Consider the following 13,499-nt stretch of genomic DNA (forward strand, 5'->3'; position numbering starts at 1 on the left):
CCCATTTTTCTATTGACTTCTTTAGGTCTTTCTGGTGGAGGTTTTCTGCTCTTTCACAGTTTTTATTTATGTTTGTCTACACACACTTGACTTATTTTAACGCGTCTCATTACAAAGGATATGGCAGAGGAGGACACCTTTGCATATAGTGAGAATCATATCAAGAACCTCTTAAGCGACCCACCCATTTTTTCATCCTTCTCCTTAAGTACTACAGCCACCTCTCAGAACGAATCTGACAGACTCTTAAGACTTAAAAAGAAACAAATACGCACGGACCTACATGGTCATTTTCTGTTAAACCATCTCCGTGAAGGCACCATCCCTGGAGGACTACAAATTAAAAATATTCCCGTCATATTTACAGAGGATCCGGTGTTTAAGAAAGGGTTCAGCTTTATAGAAACCAAATGTAGTAGGGACCTTATGGTCCTTACTATTGAAACAGCGGTTAGGATTTCTAAAGCTGAACTCGAGGAAATCGCAAAACTAGAGGAAGAAATCAGCAATAACCAAACCATTACGGACTCCAAAGGATTACTGGAAAAAGTCAACAAAGAGATTCAGGAATTCAAGGACTTCACCATAACCCAAAAATCAAATCAATTTGAGAAGGACAAAAAGAACTTTAGGATCGAAAACGTATATCCGTTCCTGCAACCCGATTTTTATACCAAGGGAGATTCTAGGAGATACTTGTCTGACAACCGTGGGAGATCCCGCAACAAGTTCATCACATTCTCGGACACCTCTTCCTCGGGGGACGACAGTGATATAAATAACAGTAGATCTAATAATAAAAATCGCAAATGGAACCAAATGCAACAGCCCCAAGGACAGTCATCAAATTCCTCTTTTTTAGGACGAGGCCAAACGAGCTCCAGAGGGAGACAACGCTACAATCAGCCTTGGGAGATGACAACCCGCCAAAAACAATACAAAAACTAGCAGTCTCCCCGATCTTTAACCTCTCAAATAGGATATTAACAACAGCCGAAGAAAGTATTTTATCCAAAGGATTATCTTTCGTGCCCTCAAAAAAAACAGATTTCGTCAAGATGAAGACCGAGTTCATTGAATTTTGTCGTAAATTGCGCCTCACTACATTTTTTGCGGATAATCCCTCCCCTACACCTTCAGAAGTCACTGGATTACGTAAAAAATCCACATTCTGTCCTCCGGGTCACAAAGTACCAAAAGAAGTAGTCACCTTCGAAAAAACGGTTCTCTCTGCCATTGCGGACATGGAGAAACAGAAAAAGTTCGTGAAATTTAACATCTCAAAGGATGAAACTAATGCACTTTCAATGTTAAGAAATGACAACACAATCACCATAAAACAAGCCGATAAGGGCGGATCGATTGTCATTTGGGACACCAATGATTACACTACTGAAGTACTGAGGCAGCTAAATGACCAAATTTGCTACCGGAAGATTAGTAAAGACCCCACGCTAGATTTCCAAAACCTCCTGTTTCCCATTTTACAAGAAGGCTTTGAGGCAGGCTTCCTAGGTCCTAAAGAGCTGGAATATTTGCGAAACAAACATCCTAAAGTACCCCTTTTTTATGTCCTCCCAAAGGTCCATAAACACCAAACAAAGCCACCAGGTAGACCAATTGTGGCGGGATGTGATTCCCTTTTAGAACCGGTGGCCAAATATGTCGACTGTTTTCTAAAGCAATTTATGGACTTAGTGGTCTCTTATTTAAAAGACACAACAGACTTCATCACTAAGTTGGATGGCATTAAATTCGAGAAAGAAAAGGATCTACTTGTAACATTGGACGTGACCCAGCTCTATACACAAATACCTCAGGATGAGGCTGTGGCAGTTTTGGAATACTTCCTGGACCTACGACCTAGACCTGTCCAGGTACCCACAAAATTTCTGGTTGAATTGGCATCCTTTGCCTTGAAAAAGAACTATTTCAGCTTTGGTAACGATTTCTACCTCCAAACAAAGGGGGTGGCTATGGGGTGTCCCTTTGCGCCGGAGTTGGCAGTACTTTTTATGTCACTCTATGAAGAAAAGTACATTCACAACAACAATCCGTTTAAAGAACACATCACCACATGGTGGCGTTTTATAGACGATGTCTTTATGATTTGGACTGGGGGTGAAGAAAGTTTAACATCATTTTTCAACTGGCTTAACAATAGAACATCAGACATACAGTTCAGTATATCATACTCAGCTAAAAAAATTGCTTTTCTGGATGTCGAAGTGTTCCCGTTAGGAGGTACGTTAGCAACATCTCTTTTCACTAAACCTACCGACAGGAATAAAGCATTACTTTTTTCAAGTAATCACCCGCGAAGCCTAAAGGAAAATCTGCCCTATGGGCAATTTCTGCGAATTCGTAGAAACTGCTCATCACAGGAGGACTATAAATACCATGCTGAAAACCTTGTATCCAAATTGTGTGACAGGGGATACCCTAAAAAACTTGTCCGAAATTCCATGAAGAGGGCCAGATGGACCCCGAGGGAAAGTCTCCTCGAAAGGAAAAACAAATCTGCTTCCAACAGGCAAGTCTGTGTAACCACCTACTGTCCAAATGCCAATAACCTTAAAAAAATCATCCTACAAAATTGGCACCTTGTAAAAAACTTGGACACTAGCCTGCAAGCTCCACCGTTATTCGCATTCAAAAAGGAGAGCAGCGTGGCCAACCATGTGATTAGAGCAGGAACCAAAAAAGACAAACAACCGTCGCTAAGACAGATGATGGGACTACCGCCCATCACAGGCCATCACAAATGTGGCACTTGCCTCTGCTGCGAATTGACCATCGAGGGATCCCTCTTCCAACATCGTGGGATATCATGGAAACACGACAGTTTCAGCAACTGTAGAACCAAATATGTCATATATGGCATCACCTGTCCATGCGGGCTACTTTACATCGGAAAAACTAATCAGGAAATCCGGACACGAATCACCCAACATAAATCCAGAATAAAAAATGGGATCGACACTGCCCCATTGGTTAACCACTGGAAACGTTGCAAACACTTGCTTAGCGATCTCAAATGGACTGTGATCTCACGTGTCGAAAAAGATGCACGAGGAGGAGACATGGAGCTTAAATTATCCAAAAGGGAAGCCTATTTAATTGTAAAATTTGACACAGCAGTCAAAGGGTTAAATGAGCTCTCAGAGATATATAAACTTTAATCCAGGAATTTCACCATGCTATATGGTTACACAGTCAATCCACAGGACGCTACACATGCGCAATTTACACCACATTAGGAGAAGCCTTCCCGGCTTGTCTTGGTTTCACGCATGCGCATTAGCGTGACATATAGTGAGCAGCCCTGCAAGTTACCACACACTCCACGCATGCGCAGGAGAACAGTGCCACAGGGGATGCCGATCAATTGAGACCAACGGAGCACCATACCGGTAAGCTTGACCACATTAGGAGAAGCCTTCCCGGCTCGCCTCGGTTTCACGCATGCGCATTAGCATGACATATAGTGAGCAGCCCTGCAAGTTACCACACACTCCACGCATGCGCGGGAGAACAGTGCCACAGGGGACGCCGATCATTCGAGACCAACGGAGCTTCATACCGGTAAGCTTGAGCAGGACCGGGGTGTTTGATAATTATGCCAACATTAGACCGGCGCATGGAATAAACGAGCCTTTCGTTTTTTCCTTTCTAACAGAGGCCGTTTTTCGGAAGAACTCTATTGAATTCGTTACACGTATTATCCTTGTTCAAGGACGCATTCTGCCATAAGCAGCCGGTAAGCATTCCAGAACCTCATTTTATTTATGAGCAACGCACCCGGCCCCGCCATACTAAAATAAACGCTGCTCTGTTACAGGCCCCCTTCTTACTTGAACTTGCAACACTACAAGATACCGTCAAGGTAAACTTTTCTCCAGATTATGGCAAACCTCATTTCGTTGTATGCTTTTCAACTTACCCATATAGCCCATTGTATGTTGTTCTTTTCACCACACAGGTTTTACTCCTTCCCTGGATACTTTCCATAGTGGTAAGCAGAATGCTCCGTGGGTGCTAATGCTGTAGAGTGTCTTGATATTTTATTTTTGTAGATCCACACGATAGAATTCTTTTTCTCTCTTTTTCCTTAGAATGACCTGGCCCTGACGAGAATCCCTGCCAAAAATTCGGGGATTTGAAACGCGTAGGCCGTTCCATGCTTAGTGTCTGCTTCCCTTTCATAGGTTTTGTCCATTAGTGTGAATACAGTCACACATTACTGGCTTACAAAAAATTGTTGTATATATTCCATTTGATATTTGATTTCTCTGATTAATTTGGATTTACACTTGTATATATTATTGTGTACATAATTGTATAGACTGTAGCAGACTTAATACATTACATGATTATTTATTATTTATTTAATCGTGTATGTATTTGCTTTTGTATGTTTTCTATGTATGAATGGTAAGGTATGATTGTGATATGACTGACTTTTGGCATGTTTGGTGAATTTTTTTTAAAAAATTTACTCTCCCCCTTTTTTGTCCGTATTGTACTTAGTGTATGTAAAAGTGTTGCTCTTGTTCTAAATGTATATGACTAATACAAATATACCCCTGTGTTTTTTGGACTAATATAATCTAATAAAAAGCTACTTATAAGCACATCCCAGCTTGGATAAACGTTCTTTGCTCTGGTGGCAAATTCTTTGTCAAACAGTATCAGTATAGGCAATTGTTTTTTGTTGATTTTGAATTGTGGCTCAGCCTTGCTGATCAAGAGCCAACCCAAGGTGTTCCTAGGTTGAATAGTAGTAGTGCATGCGGCACATGAGCCACATCTGGTATGCCCAATAATGGGAGGGAGGTTCCACATGGATAAGATTGTGGATGGTTTGGTTCAATCCAGGAAATATTGGACTACTAAGTCTCTAATGTTTCTTGCTCTTCTGAATGAATGCAAGGGCAGGGCATTCTGCTTAATGTCATCCGACACTAAGGCCCAGTGCTTATTGATAACCTTCTTAACGTCATTGCTCCTAGTGGAGAACGTGGTTACACAAATTAGACGTTCAAGAGCTTTATTAACTTTACCCTCCGGTTGTAAGAGTGCCTCCCGGGGATTGTACCATGCCCTCTTCCGTGCACGTTTTACCAGTCTTGCTGGATACCCTCGTTCCAGAAGGCGGTTGGAAAGCTCCTGTGATTCTTTCAAATAGTCATCTTTTTGGCAGCAGTTCCTGCGAATTCGCAGGAACTGCCCTACCGGTAAGTTATCCTTCAAACCCCTAGGGTGATGGCTACCATACTGCAAGAGAGAGTTCCGCTCTGCTGGTTTCCTGTATAGTGTTGTTTGCAATACATTGTTGTCCACAAAGATCATGATATCTAAAAATGCAATTTCCTCCAAACTAGATTGTAAAGTGAACTGAATATCAATGTTTCTTTCATTAAGCCATACATGGAACAGTGTCAAATCTGCCTGGGTCCCATTCCATATACATAGTACGTCATCTATGTAACGGACCCACAGATCCAGGTTGGTACCAAAGGGATTAGTGTCGCTAAAGATTAACCTCTTCTCGAAATCATCCATAAATAGTATTGCCAAATTGGGGGCAAATGTAGCCCCCATAGCCACGCCCTTGGTTTGGAGGAAAAATTCCTCCTGAAACATAAAGAAATTCTTCATCATAGCAATTTGGAGCAGTTCCAAGATGAAGTTGGTTGGTACTGGGACTGGTGCGGTTCTTTGATTAAGTACCCTTTCCATGACTTCAGTCGCCTCCAGTTGGGGAATACTCGTGTACAATGACACGATGTCGCACGTGACCAAAAGTTGTTTAGTAGGGTCAAAGGGTCTTTGGTCTATCAAATTAATTACTTGTATGGTATCCCGAAGGTAGGTCCTAGTTTTGGCTAGTGGCTTTAGAAAAAAATCTATATATTGGCACAATGGATCCAGCATCGAACCGCACCCGGACACAATTGGACGTCTGGGTGGGTTTTCCATGCTTTTATGCACCTTTGGTAAGGTGTAAATGGTAGCCAAACGTGGATGACTTTGGTTAATGAATTTGAATTCTTGATCTGAAAGGAAACCCTCCTCCAAACCCCTCTGGGTAACTTGCAGGATCTCGGAGGCCAGCTCTTTTGATGGGTCCTTTCCTATTTTCTTGTAACTTATTTCATCCATTAATTATCTGTAGATTTCCTCTTTGTAATTACTGACATCTTGAACCACAATGGCTCCCCCCTTATCAGCGGGCTTAATTACTACTTCTTTGTTGTTCTTCAGGGTGGTCAATGCTAGTTTTTCAACTTTGCTGAGGTTTAAGGGTACAATTCATATGTCCCTCCTGGCCTGTGTTTTCCTCTGCAGAACTCTGATGACCACATTGGCATCTTATTGACCTTTGAATTCACAAGTGAATTAACGGATCCAATATATATTGATCCCTGGAATTTCATTCGGATACCTTGATATACCCTGTTTTCGTTCTCCTGCTCGTGTTGTGAGCTCAACAGCCCAACTTTCCATGGTGATTAAATCTTCTTTTCATTTGATTGTGTTGTGGCGCCCTTCAACTCGTTTAAAAAAAAAACAATTATCACTGTAAATAGTAATACACATTTTACCTCAATTTTCACAGAGAAATCAGTGTTCCCCCGGGCCTCTTTTGTCCTGATGAAGACCCCGCTTTAAGGTGTGACGTATACTTACCACTGTAGTCTTGGGGTCGAAACGTTGATGGCTACTATTACACACCAGTTGACGCAACCATCATTATAAATATTAAATATTAGCGTCGATAGCATGGTTTTCTTTTAATTGTTGAGCATTAGTTGCTCCCCTATTCTACTGGCTCAGTGCTCTGAAGCCAGGTGTATCGGTTTCTCATGGATTATGTACTGATACTATTGTTTGCACTATGACCTACCTTGCACATCCCTCCCTTCTTACACAAACACCGTCTCCTACCCTTCCCTTCCCTGGGGCACTATGACAACTGTGTTATTAATCTGTTATATGTAACATGAATAAGCACATTGTGATTAAATAACAGTGTGTTGAAGTACTTGTTTGAGATTTGTTCTTGTTCAATTTTTTTTGTGTATGTGCATGAAGCAAGCTTGTGTCCATAAAATGATCTGTTCTGTGTATGAGGGTAGATATAACTCTTGTTGCCCACTGTCTTAATCTACAAGTGTGATGGAAGCTTGCACAAATGTTGTGGGAGCTGTGTCCGTTCTTATGCAGTGAAAACTTGGACAATCCTGGTCCATACTTGGCATGCTCTGTGCTTGCACTTTTGGCTGCAAAAAAATCCTTTAGATAAAAAAATGCTTTGGGGCTCCAGAAACCCAGTTTTTTCTTGGTTCATGCAGTGGCATCGGGCATCTACGGGGAGTGGAGCAGGCAGGGTAGTGCGTGTAATAATATTAAAAAATGGAATAAATCTTACCGAACTTGGCGACGTCCTCACTCTGGAACTCTTTTGCTGACACAGGAACCGGATGCTGGACCTCCTACGCCAGTCGTGGCGCTGGTCTCACTAGCATACAAGCAGTGCTAGGATTGTTCAGAGCGGTCTCATTCAGCACTCCACAGCACTCTGGAGGCTTTGGCTTGCGCTAACCCAGCTGTTTTAAGACAGCTAGGTTAGAGATAATTAATAGGGCTGGGGGTGGGGAGCGGCCGACCTTCAGGAGGCCTGCCCCTCCCGGCGGTTTTGGGCCGCAGGGCAGCCAGAGCCCAATTGGGCTTGTTGGGCTGCTTTGGGCTAGGGTTGGGCTGCCTTGGGCTAGTGTTGGGCTGGTTTTGGGCTGGGGTGTATTTAGCCGGCCATCTTAGGTCACTGGACAACATTTCGATGGTAGGGAGAGCACGGCCGGTTGGGGAACATAGTAGTGAGAGCGTTTTTGTTTGTTAGGCGGTACCTGGTCTCTGTTGTGGTCTAGCGACGTTCGTGGTGTGCAGCATTCTTGCCAGCATGTGGTGATGGCTGCAGAGCAGGATCAGAATGCCCGTGTGATTGAGGAGATACGCCTCTTAGAGAAAGCGGGCCGCACGGATATGTTGCGGTCTGAAGTGAAGGTGAGGCCCCCCCCAGGCGGGCTGTGAGCAGGTTTGTGGCAGTACTGGCTTACGACCCGCCGCAAGCCCATAAGTGTGGCAAAAAGGAGGTGGGGGCACGGCCGCGCTGGTAAAGAGAAAGCGTGGCCCGCGCTGCAGTTTCGGGTGGGGGCTGGGGAGGCACCAGTAGGGGCAGTGGCAGTGGCAGCAGGGAAGGTCCGGGCAGCGGGGGGGCCATCAGTGGGGCCAGGTCAGCTGGGGGATGTCCCCGCAACAAGGGGCAGCGCCCGGTCCTCCCCGTTGTTGTTGGAGAGTGATGAGGAAGTTGAGAACATGGTGCAGCTGCAGGTAGACAGGGGGAGCAAGCAGGGTGGGGGAGGGGCCGGGGGAACAACAGGGGGGGCTAATACGTCCTCGGGTAGGCATAGGATGAGGGTGGTAGGTCAGGTAGCGGGGCGCAGGCAGTGGTGGCGCAGGTGCCAAACAGCAGGTACAGGGGTGGGGAGAATAGGGGCAATGGCACGGGGGTCAAGGAGATGACAGGAAGAAAGGGGCCGCGCTGGGGCCAATGCCGTCCCTGGAGATAGGGGGCTGGTTGGAGAGGGCACCCAAGGTTTTGAGTGGCAGGTGATGGGAGCTGGAGGGGTGGGGGAGGCCCTTGGATACAGAGAGAGGTGGGGGGAGCAGGGGGAAAGGGAGGGTGTGCGGGGCAGGGGGGGCCTGGGAAGGTGCCATGGGTGGAGGGTGGTTGATGAGGTGGAATGGAGGGATGTGGAGGGGGTTGGGGGGTTCTTGGGGGAGGGGGTTTGTGGCCCCCCGGTCAGGAGGGGTGGGTTGGGGACAGTGGGGTCTACCACGTCGCAGCGGGGGCATTCCTCTAGTGCGTCAGAACTAGGACGGGTAAGGGATGGTTACCGGGTCGGGGACTCTGGTTTCGGGGTTTCAGAGGGCAGGACTAACCCCGGCATGTCGGCCTCAACTTTTTTTTGGCAGGAACGGCAGACGAGATACTCGGGAGAGTTCCTTGTGACTCCAACCCACCGAGAGGATGGGCCGGTTCTGCCTCATGCTGGTGGCCGTGCTCCCACGAGGGACCTACCAGCAGCGCTATACAGGAGGGGGGGCGAACACTCCCTGGTGGCCCAAGCCCGATTCGTCGATGTGGCCTCAGGGTGACGGGCTCAGGAGCCCTCTAGCACAGAGAGAAACCCAAAGAAACAGCATGCAGGGCAGCAGAGAGGGAGCGTTGACTTGGGGGAGCCACTGCGCACTTGCAGGGAACAAGCGGGCTTGAGCAGGATGGAGCCCACAGAGGGCGGCCCTTTGCCAAGCCGTGCAGATAGGGAACGGACATAGGTGTCCGGGCTGGAGTCCAAGGTGGATGGCCCATTACTCTTGGATTATGACAATGAGAGCATTGAAGAAGGAGAAATTGTAGAGACAAGGGGACGTCAGGTTGACGAGAGGGGGGATGTAATTGCCTAGTCTTTTGCAGAGTGGTCCGGTCAGGTGGAACAATGCGAATTGCGTGGCTGCCCCACATTCACGACTGGTTAGGCGGCAGGATGCGGTGCGGACACCAACCTTGACGCCAGGTAAGGAACTGAACTGGGTGGGAAAGGGGCTGGCAGGCTTGGAACTGCAGGCCAAGGTGTCTGGGGCAACGGATGCGTAGGGGGTAGGAGGGGGGGGTGCGCTTGAGGAAAGGGACATATGTGAAAGACACGGTTGTAGGGCTGGAGTCGGCGAGTCAGGGGGGTGGCAAGAGCGAGGGGACTGCAGCGCCCGCCTCTTCAGGAGGGCAAGGGGCGGGGTCGTCAGGGTGGAGCGCAGAGGGAGGTAGGGACGACAGGGGGACGCCCAAAGAAGAAGGAAAAGAGAGCCACGACATTCCGGTAAAAAAGTTGCCAGATATGGGAATTATGAAGCCTTTGGGGGCTCACCTTACGTTGGCAACCAAGGAGAAAATATGGAAGGGCGACTACGTTGACATGTTGAAGCTATTGCATAGAAAGTTTATGGCGAAGGAGGGGTCCAAGGAAGAAGAGTTAGAGCTGGCCAAGAGGCCAAAGGTGCCCATAAACATTGAGAATTGGTCGGCGGCGTTCCTGATTTTCGCTAGCATGTACTGCAAGAAGTTCCCCGACAGGTCCGTCGCATTGTTTAAATACATGGACGTGATCAGGCGAGCGCAGGTCACATACAGGGGATACGCATGATCGCACTATGACGAGGAATTTAGGACACGACTGGCCTTAGATATGGAGGCTAAGTGGGGGGGAAAAGACTCAGACCTATACTAGCAAACCATGGGAGGGGCCAAGTTTGGGAAAACGATATACACAGCGAGCGGGCTACCGCTCGCACCTCGCCCCTTTCCGAACCGCCACACATCCACGGGGGGTATGCAGGGAACAACACTGCACCGGAGGCACAGTGGGAGCGTGCTGAGACTTTAACAAGGGCACGGGCATGAGACATACTGCAAGTTTTGGCACGAATGCTCCAAGTGTGCAGGTCGACATCAAATTGTGCAATGTTGGGGGATGGGAGGCAGCAGACAGGGTCAGCAGTCCACTCAGGCGGGGCAGCAAACAGGGGGTAGGTGAGGCAGGGGAGAACAAGGGAATTTGGGCAAAGGCTCATACTCCATTAAACAGGACCGTCTGGAGGAGTTTTTGGCATCCTATCCGTGGACAGAGGATGCAGTACTGTTACAACAGGGTTTTCAGGAGGGTTTCCATCTGGGCTACGAAGGTCCGAGGGCCACTAGGTGGGCTGAAAATTTTAAATCCACCAAGGCGCACGGCTCGGTGGTACGGGAAAAATAGTTTAAGGAAATCTGGGAAGGGCATTTGGCCCTTTCCGGATACCCCTTTTAGGGACTTGATCATTTTCCCTATCAGAGTGGTTCCGAAGAAGGATGCCAGACAATACCGGCTGATTCAGCACCTGTCATGACCAGAGGGTGCGTTGTTTATTGATTTCAAAGCCAGGGTATCGTTAGTGTCCTACTCATCACTGGATGTGGCGCAGCAGTCAGTCGCGACAGTAGGGGCGGGCACCCTTATGGCAAAATGTGACATAAAGTCAACATTCCGACTGCTCTCGGTACACTCAGAGGACTATCAGCAACAGCTGGCAAAAAAGAAGGTGATGGTGCAGGAAGTGCAGGTACTCCAGGACACCTACATTTAGCGTGCTGGGTGGTGCGGGCGGGGCATACCTTTTGCAGGAGATTAGGGTTATTCTTGTCCGGTTTGACACTGCTGCACCATCATATGCGCTTGTCGGTGGGCACAAAGGAGGACCTGCGCATGTGGCGGACATTTTTGGAGCACTTTAATGGTATTCCAAAGGCAACCTTAGAAGAATGGGAATGAGGCGTTACCATCTCCTCGGATGCGGCAAGGGCAGGAGGTTTTGGCCTCTACTGGCACCAGAGGTGGTGCACTGAAGAATGGCCATCGCACTGGAGGAACGGAGGGAGGAGCATTGCCTTTCTGGAATTGTTTGCATTAGTGGTGGCTGTGACTGTGTGGGCCCGGGAGTTGACACACAAGAAAGTGGTTTTCAAGATGGACAATATGTCTGTAGTGCAGGTTGTGAACAGGCAGTCAGCCAGTGACACTCAGGTTCTCAAGTTGTTGAGGGTGTTTATCTTGCGATGTTTTGAGCATGATATCTTGTTTCAAGCTAAACATGTACCAGGGGTGGACAAGGAAATTGCGGATGCTTTGTCTCGTTCACAGTGGCAGAGGTTCCATGGGCTAGCCACGGAAGTGGACAAACACAGGACGCCGGTTCCAGCAGGGATGTGGTCTGTGGGAGTGAAAGGGTAGGTATGCCGCAATGCCGAAGAAGCGGTTTTGTTCTCCACTTTAATGTCATGGATGTATTTCGGGGCCTTCCGGGTTTCAGAGCTCTTGGGTGTCAGGAGGGTGGGGGGAGTACAGTGGAGGGAGGTTGACCTGCGGGTAGACGAAGTGGCAGTACTACTCAGGGAAGACGGACCAACCATGGAGTGGGGACGTGGGTGATCATGTGGCCGGTAGTGGACAAGAAAGTGTGCCTTGCGGTATTGAGGCAAGCACTTCAAGGCCTGGGGGAAAATCTGGGACAGTTTGGGGCACATTCATTTCGCATAGGCGCGGCAACAGATGCAGCAAAGAGGGGGTGGGGAGGAAAGAACTTATGCGCTTGGGGCACTGGAAATCAGATTGTTTTAAAACATACATCAGGCATTTTCCTTCTCCTTTCTCATATATGTGTCTTTTCAGGTGCTGTGGCGGGGCCCGCGGCAGCCTGCGGCGGCGGAATTGTCCATCCTCCTCATAGGACATTCTTTTGTGAAAAAGGGCAGAGGGTTATAAGTGGGAAAAACAGATCAGTTTAAACTTGAGGTTGGATCCTAGGTTGTTTCGGTGTCATTGGCAGGGTAAAGAGGGCATGAGATGGCACGAGTTGTTTCTAGAATTGAACAGGTCGATCGGAGGTGGGATGTGCCCAGGCGTTTTGATTATTCATTTGAATGAGAATGATCTTGTGCAGTGCAAAGGTTTGGCTTTATTAAAACAAATGAAGAGGGACCTTTTGGAGATTCAACAGCAGTGGTTGGGTCGTCATGTGCTATGGTCAGAGTTTATTCCTAGGAGACATTGGAGAGGAGCAGAGCGGCCAGCTGAGATAGATAAGGCACAAAGGAAGATTAACAGGGACATGCCAATTTTCTGCACCAGGGAAGGTTTTGGGAGGATGGAGCATCCAGAACTGCGTTATGCGGCAGTCTAATTCTTCAGGGAAGATGGGGTACACTTGTCCCGCTATGGTATGGAGTTGTACATAGTTCAGCCTACGGAGGTTCTGGACAGGGCTGTCGGCATATGTAGATACCCAAAACGACAGGAGCCTAGTTGGGGGTCAGAAAAGTCTGTGGGGTCAGAATTTTCTTAGTGGCTTTTTTCCTGGGTACTAGTTGGTACAGCAGTTTACAGTTACAGTTTATTGGTTGGGAAGGTCACTCCAGGAGCACGCAGGAAGGCGAAGTAGCATAGGAAGGGTACATAGATAGCTAGGTGAAGAAAGGTTAAGAAGTTGCAAGTTTGGGGGTTTATAAATGTTTGCAGGGGGAAAACTTTAGGGTAGGGGGTAAGGTAGGAGTAAAATATTTAGTGAGGATTAGTTTTGTACGGCACAGGCCCAGGATTTTGTTGTAAGGTACACCTGTCTTAAATAAAGTGGACTTTTCACACCAACAAGCTAGTCTGTGGTCTGTGCTGCATCCCTCTTTGGCCCAATAGGGCTTTGGGGGGGCGGCCGACCATCGGGAGGCCTGCTCCTCCCGGGGTTTTTTTTGGGCCAGGGCAGCCAGAGCACAATTGTGCATGTTGGGCTAGTGTTGGGCTGCCTTGGACTAGTGTTGGGCTGGTTTTGGGCTGGGGTGTATTTAGCCG

Source organism: Lissotriton helveticus, chromosome 3_1 (genome assembly GCF_964261635.1).
Source record: "Lissotriton helveticus chromosome 3_1, aLisHel1.1, whole genome shotgun sequence".
Lineage (NCBI taxonomy): Eukaryota > Metazoa > Chordata > Amphibia > Caudata > Salamandridae > Lissotriton > Lissotriton helveticus.